The sequence below is a fragment of the Sipha flava genome, unplaced genomic scaffold, assembly GCF_003268045.1.
Source record: "Sipha flava isolate LNK unplaced genomic scaffold, YSA_version1 89_pilon_pilon, whole genome shotgun sequence".
Lineage (NCBI taxonomy): Eukaryota > Metazoa > Arthropoda > Insecta > Hemiptera > Aphididae > Sipha > Sipha flava.
In genome coordinates this window covers 1,709,060-1,719,339 of record NW_020273631.1, presented here as the reverse complement: position 1 = coordinate 1,719,339, position 10,280 = coordinate 1,709,060, and positions in this window count along the sequence as shown.

The window sequence follows — 10,280 nt, the reverse complement described above, 5'->3', positions numbered from 1 at the left end:
TTAAACGGTATAATGCGCATTGATCATGCTGATTTTTTTGAAAAACGCAATATTAAAAAAAACAAATAAAATGAACTATTATGTCGTATATATACGTACTCATATGTATAGAAAAATTTGAAAATAGAAAACCGCATGATATTATTTCTTATGATCATATTTAACACATCATATACAATAAAGTACAGAATATGCACTAACGGTGAAATATGCACAGTAAAATGTTGTTATTCAATCAATGAAGTAATGATTTACGGATATTGACTGAGACTATATATATATGTGATGTTGAAAATAGGTACATACATTTTGCGCAAAATCCAATTTTTAGGTAGAACTAAACGCACCTTAAAATCTGGAATAAAATGGAAAAAACCGATAATCGTTATTTTTATTAATCCATTTTTTTTTTTTAATTAGAAACAACCAAAATTGCATACGAAAACAGCGCGTACCGATTTCATAGGCCCGGACAACGGTCTACTGAGTATAAAAAACTAGCTGGTAACTATCCACGTGTCGACCGTTATCGAGCACAGATCTTAAATGCATCTTAATAATTTATATAAGATCAATGTCAGGACACCATGATAATATACGATATAATATAGTTGTAGTAAGCCCAAGACTAAGCATATTTAATAATCAATCTAAAAATTAATACGCCTGCATGCAGGAAATTCAGGGCAAAGATGGAAACAAAAAGTAGTTTTCACCTTTAAACATAATAATGTTAAATCAACAGTAAAATAAAGTAATATTAGAAATAGGCCACTTTTACGTCATTAGAACCCGTATTAATACGGGTTGAGCATTTAGCATTATTCAGATGTAGATAGGTAGTTCTAATAGACAGTGTTATACTGGCCATTTCCCATAATAAAAATTATTGCTTGTCATGGACTTTGTTACAGTCACATCGCCGCGAGTATATAATTCTTAGACCAGAATAACTTGTTATTTTAATTTTTTGTGTTTTAACTGTTTGTTAATTTATTGTGATAAATTTATAAAAACAGTAAGTTTATAAGTTTAATATACCAGTGTTTAATTATTTACCTTCCTATCTCTCACAACCCAACGTCTCAAGATAATATACAACGTGCTACATCGTTAAATAATTAATGTGGTACCGATCATAGTATTCTGTACAACGATCACTACATAGTTGATAATATGCAAATTATGATTATTATTTTATTTATATTAAAATTAATAAACATTAATTTACTATTTTCGCTATAACAACTAACACCTAGTGTTATTGTTACCGTTAAGGTCTTAATTATTATTATTATTATTGCTGTTTTGCTTATAATATCGATAGTGATAAAATGTTGAAAGATGAAAAAATAACAATTTTAATGTAGTCCATTTATTTGTCATATGGAATGTTATCTCTTATACATAGAAAAAAAAATTACCATGATATTTTTCCCACTTTAACTGTAGTTTTGAGAACATTCTTGTCTATTGCACTTACCGATTGTTCAAGTAAACGTTCTTTTTAAACTCACAAATATATTATAAATTGTTTGAGATCTACAACTACTCATACATTAACCCGATTTAATGCGTTATTTTTTTTTTAATATATAAAATTAACTTCTTCAAAGATTGAATTATATTCTGATTTGATAACTGAAAAGTCTCAATTTAAAATTTTCTATGTATTTTTTTATGTATTTCTGGTATGTTTTATATATCAATATAAGTGATGGAAAATTAATTTTGACGAAATCAGATATTTTAATGAACTTTAAATAAATATTGAAGATAAAAAATTTAGTTTTTATTCTATGAACAATTATCATAACGACTCAAAATACTTACTTAAAACTTTTAAATATAAATATTTTATAGATATTTCATAATTTTCGAAATATTTGAATGAAATTGATATCACGAGTGGCTGAACGTTGTCATGCAGGAAACCAATCCCTTTTGTTTGCATACATATTCTTTGATTTGAATTTTTCTAAAAAGTTCTATCAAAGTCTCACAATACAAAGCTAAACGTATGATTATCCCAGTTATCACAAATTCTATCAAAAAAAAACTCTAATTTTCTTTTTTTCTTTTTAAAAGTGAATATGTCTCCACTTTAGTGACTGCAATTTGAAATCGGATATTAAATGGTAAGCCTCACGTAACATCACCTGTTAAAATGGAGTCTAAAAAAACAACTCCTTCGTCAGCTTATCAGGCCGAAAATTCTCGAAAAGCTTCAATGCGTTGACATTTTTAGTTTTACACAGGAAAAGAGTTGACGGCGATCGACGTAATAGCGTCCATCGTAAACTCGTGTCAGACCCAAACTAAACATAGAATTATGTTCAACCAACTTTCGTAAATAGCTTAGTAATACACCAGTGCTGTCAACTTTTGAAAAAAACTATTTATTTTCGACACTATGAGCATGGAGACCTTATTTATGAAACATGTCTCTTAATTATAGGCACTTGAAACATTCAATTAAAAATTCAACCATCAACATAAGGAAATTCGGTTTTATTACTATATCAATATTACCAATCATCTTTAGAAATATGAATCAGCCCACCAAACTCTTTTCTGAAATTTTATTCTGAATCGTTTTTCCGAGAGAAAAGGTTTTAAGTTTAAAATACGAATACAGCTATACATCAATAATAATTAACTAACCGAGGAGTCCAATCTATTTTTTAGATTCAATATAAAACAGTAAATTTGGCTATTACTTATTGAGAAATAACATTTAATTTTTATGTATATGCATTTATACTTTAAAAAAAAAAAAACCTTGAAGTTATAATCCAATAATGTATATCCGTATAACATGGTGACATGCTTTTCAATTCTTATAATCACATATAAAACCACACAATTTTACAGCTCTTAAGCATTACTCAAACAATTTATGAGTTTTTGTAGTTTATACGTATAGAGTTAAAGAAAATAATAATTTTAAATGTACTGTGAAAATGAAAAATTAATTTCAAGTTAACAATGAAGTTTTATGATTGATATATAAAACAATTTTTTATACAAGTTTATATAAATGGTCTGCACAGTATATGAATACAATGTACGACCAAACGAGTATATTGTAATATCTATATACACAAAGAGTACGTGTGACCATCAAAATTTAACCGAAAAATTCATTATTTTTATCTACATTTATTAATCACAATATGTATTACTTACAATAAAACAAATAATATTTGTTTAACTAACAAATAATAACAATATAATTGTCATTTTAAAAATAATTTAAAAATCCTAATACCAAAATGATAAATTCTTTAAGCGAAAATCAAGTTGTGACGATGACATCAAGACTAAAAAATAATCATTCGGTAAACTCTATTGAGAAATTCTATATTTTATTGTTTTCCATTTTATGCATGTTGAAGTAACAAAAGCAAAGAGAAAGGCTGGAATTCAAACGTAATATTTTTGTTCGTCGTATAAACTACCCGAAAGATCTCCGTGTTCCTATTAAATTTGAAAAGGCCGATGGTTTCAACATCGAATTAGGTAATTCTTCAACAATTAATTTGCTTAGGTAAATACTTTTATGATAGTGTACACGATTAATAGAATACATTAACGTAACAAATTGAACAATTACGAGCTGAAAAGTTAAAAATAACAAATATAATATATGATATTATATAATTAATAATAATAATAACATTGCTTCATAGAATTCAATACTATCAAAATGGTCAACGCATTGGCAGTTTGACCGTTATGTGAAATAAAACTGTACGCCGACTATACATGTTCTAGGTATAAATCTACTTATATAAATGTATATTTATTGAATAATAATCAAATACTTCATTAATCGAATTTCGATGTAAAAAAAAAATAATAATTATGTGTCATGACGATATACTCAACGATGGGGTTACGTTCGGAGAATAAGTAACATAAAATCAACACCCACGGTTGTGAGTGAATGAATGATAGATTGTTTCATTATAATGACAATGAAAGTCACGATGGACGATCACAATGAACATAATAGTTGAATGATGTACATTTACATAAATAATATATGGTATTAAGAGAGCTTAAAGCATCGTACGTACACATGTACCATTTGGTTTAAGCTTTGGGTAGTGTTGTAAATTTTTTTCAATAATATCCGTTTTTAATATTTATGGATTCCAAGACGATCGGATATGATTGGACATATTATATTCTAGTTTAAATATAAAATAGTATGCGATTTATTTGAATATCTGCTGAGAGACCGACGACCGTTGTAAACCATTTAGCCAACTAAAAATTGTACCACTAAAGTGTACTTAGTAATTTGTTACAATCGGTGAGTCATTAAAAAAAAATAATTAAATCCATTGTTCTTTTCAACCGATCCCTATATATTTGTTAATGCGATATTTTTTATTTTTATTTTTTTTGCTCGGATACCGTAGCCTTTGACTTTTTGTTTTTTCGTCCGTTGCACATAGAAAAAAATCACAACCAAAGAAAAAAAAATCGGCTTTAAAAACATTTACAAACAGCTTTCTGCAGTACATAAATATATACATACACTTTTCTTGTAATATTTTAAATACTTAACTCGCTTTCGCCCATTCGACTAAAGCCGTTTTCCTTGAGTTGAAAACTTGTTAATGAGGATATTTTAAAACCGGAATGGCAGGAAAATTCCTTTGAAAAAGATTTTTTTCCATGTTTTGTTTTTTATACGCTCGAATGTTTTTCAATGATAAAATATACGAAAGGAAGCTCTATAGTTGCAAATGTCATATTAATGATTGCGTTCAGTTTTAAACCCAAGATTGATAAAGGATAAAAAATAAAAGAAATGTGAATGAAAATAACCACAGTAAAATGCATATTTTAAAAGAATTTAAAATTAAGTAAAATGGGTTACATTTATTTCCTAGATTTTCTGATACTTTTATTGCACTTTTACTTTCAATAAAGGCTCCATTTAACAACTGTATCGGGACTAAGTAGAGTAACAAGCAAATACAATATACAATATTCTAAAGATTATAATTTGCATTTTTAGTTGTTACCAAGCAAGTATGGTTTATGCATTTAACTCTATATATGGAAATCGGTTTATTTAATGTTACAAAAGCATTAAACATTAAATAAATAAATAAAATAAATATTGACAAATTGCCAAACGATCCGAGTTCAAAATATTCAAGCATTCAATAATTGTTAAGATATTTTTTTTAATGAAAAATGAATTATAATTATAATTTATAAAAATTATAAATCAATAACTATAAATAACAATACTTTCGAGCTTATTTTGTGTCATTAGTTATGATGTAGATAAATTTATGAAATAAATTTTAAATCAAAATAATTATAATCCAAAATAAACGGATTATGCGTGAGTTCGCAAAAATAGTTATTTTTTGAATATAAAATAATAATTGACTGATGGTTGACAATTTTTATCTTTTTTGAGTACATTTTTTGAAATATACGTGTTTTATTCACAAGTGATCGTTGTTTAGTAGTTGACAGATTTTTCTGTCAACTATTTACCGCACAGGAAAAAAAATAAAAACATTACGCTTCTCAAAATAGCTTATGAATAATATTTTAAGAAGTCCAAATAACATGTGATTATTTCACTTGGAACTTCATGAAAATTACTATTGAAAAATGTCAATACAACAAGAAATAATGGAAATTTGTTCTCGTACATCAATACCACGTACGAATTCTACGATTTGCCGACGGGTTTTTAGATTCCATTTATTTTTTACTCATATTTTCTCCTGTTCAAATCATTGTGACATTTCTTAATTTCAACCGTTTCCTCGATCGCTGTTTTTTGCATAACTCGAATTTTATTCCTTACAAAAATTTCCAAGTCGTATTTTCGTGTACTTGCATTACATTTGGGACGATCCCCTTCTCATCCGCGTTCGGTTACATGGTTACTTAATACCTCTTCACTATAAAATTTATACATTTACAGTATTACCTACTTAATATTTTGTAATTTAGAATGATGTCGTATTCTCATACAACACAGTAATGTGTTATTTTCTATAAATTCATTGTTCTTTTTTTACGACTTTACGTATCAATAAACGTTTTTGCGTATATACTGCAATCCAGCTCGGCAGTATTTTTGACGATTCGCCGGCCTAATTTCAAGATCTACTTTTTCGGTTGCCGTCTAGAAAACCAGACTAATCGATTTGCCCTTTTTGATTCCGTTTCTTCTGCTTCATTCTCGATACAATAGTCGCCGATTGGAATCATTATACATTAAATGGACAGTGTTTTAAACCCATAAATAAAATCACTTCGACTCACCTCTCCATAATTACAATCATACTAATCTGCTATAATGTACATTCTGAGTACAGGTCAATCAATAAATGACAAATAAACACCCGTTGCGCTTATTATTATAATAACTTGGTCCATTTTATGATAATTGTATCAATCTAATAATTACATTAAACATCTTCGTCGAAACTAACGTTGCGGCACAAATAACATAATAGTTTATAGATTTAAACACATTTCGTAATCGGCTTAGAATATTAAATAAATGTACACTGAAAATATCTCATAAAATAAAATAAAAATCTCTCATGAATATTTCAAATCATAGATGTTTGAAAATTATTTAGAGAAATTAATTGATGATCCTCTGCCTATTTTTTCAGTAAAAACCCATACTGGACTCCTTCCAAATTACTTTTAAGAGTTGTATTTGGGTTACTACAAATTTCTAAAGTTTTTCCACAAAACTTTTAGTTACAGTTGCAGCATCCCCCCATTTTGATGTAATCAACAAAGACTTAAAAAATCCCTTACTTTGTGAGACTTGCAAATTAAATTTAAAAATAAATCTTCGGTTCCCAAAACCCGTATCTACTTAACTTAAGGCAAATCGTGTTAATCAAATAAAGCTTAAAATGTAATTTTTGAACTGTTGTGTTTTGAAAAAATATTTAATAATTTTTAGTTCCTTAAAATATTATTTAAATCTTATGGATACACTTTTTTTTTTCTAAAAAATGACAGGTAAAAATTATATAAAACTAATTATAGTACCGTTAAATATTTTATTATAACCTGTTTATAATACTATATATTATTAAATTGTTCTGATTGATGTGTCAAAGCATATGTGAATACCATTGATATTAATTAACCATTAAAAATTAATTTCACTCATAAAAAAGTAAATATACATGTCATGTGTCATATTTAATCAAGCATTTTTTATTTTATGAATTTTGATCAAATTTATAAATATTTATTGGAACAAAAATAACTAAATAACAGAACAACATAGCGCTACTTTGTAATTAATTTTTTAAAAAAAAAACACATTATCATTTGTTACATTTTTTCACGTTAGCAATGATAATAATTGATTAAAATTATAGTTTAGAAAGTAAATTTTCTTTATTTTTTCGATATTTAAGTCTAATCATATTCACGTATTTGTTTTTCACAACTTTCTAATTAATTTCAAATTACGAACTACCACTTAAATATAATATAACAAAATATATGATAAAAATATCCAGAAATCGAATAAATGTTAAGGAATGGTATTATTTCGTTACTTAAAAATATATTAATAAGTAGTTTATAATTAAAGAAAAATTTCGGTGCAAACCATTTGCGCCTATCACACCTTTTTTATAACACATTTGCGTCCAAAATCATAACCCATTTGCACTCATAATATTTTTAATAAGAATCTATTAAACCGGTACAACGTTGCCAAACTGTACTCTGGAATACAATCAATACTAATTATTATTAAATACCTTTTAAAGTTAATACTATTGTACCTACATATTATTTATCAGTTTTAACTATTTTTGATTTTTACATCGCATTCTCTTGTATGCGTAGTGCAACTTTCCACAAACTACAAATCCTTAACTAGAGTATGATATGTGAGTTGCGAGTGTATAAAAATTAATTTTAATATAATAAATTAGGGTTTGAAACCGCTTCTGGAAAAATTGGTTACCGAGTCTAAAGAACCCGAAAATTTTTTCGGAACCAGTTGCCGGTCTTCGTAGTTCTTAGAAATAGCGGTAATCGATTTCTTGTTACCGAAATAACTATAACAAATGGGACTATCGATTATCTGTTTGGAAGCGGTTTTAAATCATCAAATTTATCGATAACCACTTTTAAATCGGGTTTTCGTTTTTTTTTCAACAGTCGATTTTCTTTCATTGAACTTAAATCTTAAGTACTCTTAACAAACCATTTATGCATGTTGTTGTGGTGTAACTTTAGATAAGAATAGGCATAAAACAAAAGAAAATAATACATAACTACATAAGTTACTATACTTATATCTTTTTTTTCTTTAAAATATAAAATAAATGATAATAGTTTGATAAACATGAAAAAAAATTAAATACAAAATATTCTATCTTAATCAAAGTTCAAACTTAGCACTTGAAAAACTTAAAAAAATTAATCTATGTATTCCATAGTGTATCACTCTATAATGTATACTTATAAAAATATTAAATATTAAACTTAAAAAAAAACATATTAAATTTCCATACCTTATTTGATTTTATAATAATGATTTCATTAAGGAAATCAGATGGTAATGATGATCTTAGGTCACTACATATAAACTTGAGCCCAGAAAATATACGTTCTACGGTTACTTATAACAGTTCAATCTTAAATAATTTCATAATATTTAATTATACAAGTACAGCTAAATGTCTACTAATAATTACTATAATATTATAATATACTAATTTACTTAATTTAAGTATTTATCAAGATAAAACTAATCTATATTATGAATCACAATAGCAACGTTGTAAGTGTAATGGGCGCATATGGGCTATAAATTAGTTAGTAGTATAATCGGTTAGGCAAGTAGTACCTTATCTTTCGGGCGCATCTGTCCACATCCCTCTGGGCGCAAATAGGCTGTAACCAAAAATTTCGTATGGGCTATATTTTATAATGCTATCGACAACATCGAATAAATAGAAAGTACGTACTATTTATTCAGGTGTTAATAGGTGTTTGGCTTGTATAATATTAGATCGAAATAACCCTCAGACAGATTTCTTATTCTGTAATGTAACTATATTGGGAGAGAGAAAAACTTTCTTTTTCCATTATAAGTTTTTACTATCATAATGTGAACTTATTTTCCAACAACTTTTTCGTTTAATGTTAATATAATGAAGTACACACAACCTTTGTAGTTTTCCAGTGACTACCTTTAACAGTCAATTATCGGAACTACACTTTCGTCGCGCTTTTATTATATTAAAATACTAATCAAAAATATCCATCAATATTGGACATGTTTAATCAAATTAACCTCGGTCAGATAAATTTAATTTTTTTTTTTTTTTAGGATAAGTTTGTTATACTAGAAACTTTCAAAAATAACTTATGAGACACGTGTAAAATTTAATTCAACAGAAGATAAGTAAAACGAACAGACAACATGTCTACTAAATGCATGTGAATAAAGTTTCCGAACAAACTCGGATGAAATACCTAATTTTAACGCTCGTGGAAATTTCAAAATGACAAGTTCAATATTATAAAGATAAACTAAAACAGTTCAGAGTAAACAACTAGGTACTCGGTGATAATTGTTGGTAATTAACCAATAATGACTCTAGAGAAATGATGATATTAGATGCTGAGAAATTAATACGCCCTTCAACTTAAATTTCAATGTAGCCGTCATTTAGTGATGATATATATTGGTATTTACCAAGATCATTTTCAAAAGTTGCATACTTATTATTTTTTTGAAAATATTAATAAGATTAAAAAACTTAAATTTTTGTTTTTAAAACAAGAAAACTAACTATCCAACTTAAACGGGTTTTTAACTAAATATACTTACGCTAGAATATAGTTACAACATTAAGAATCTCTGTTAGTGTAGATATTCAATGTGTACTCTACTGTAACACAGCAGTTTCGATAATACCAACAACATATATATATATATACAGTGGAACCTCGATAACTCGAACCTCTATAAGTCGAATTTTCGATAATTCGAAGGAATGCCTTGGCCCCGGCCTTACAATATAAGATATGTGTGATAAGTTTTCTCGATAATTCGAATTTCGCTAACTCGAATTTCTCTATAAGACGAAATATTTTTAGTCGAATTTTGGCTTATAACTCGAATTTATATAATATATATATACATAACACGTACATAGCTTGATAACTCGAAAGTCAAATAACCAAGTGTATTATTATAACGGTAATCGTAATCGAAAAGTGATTAATATTAT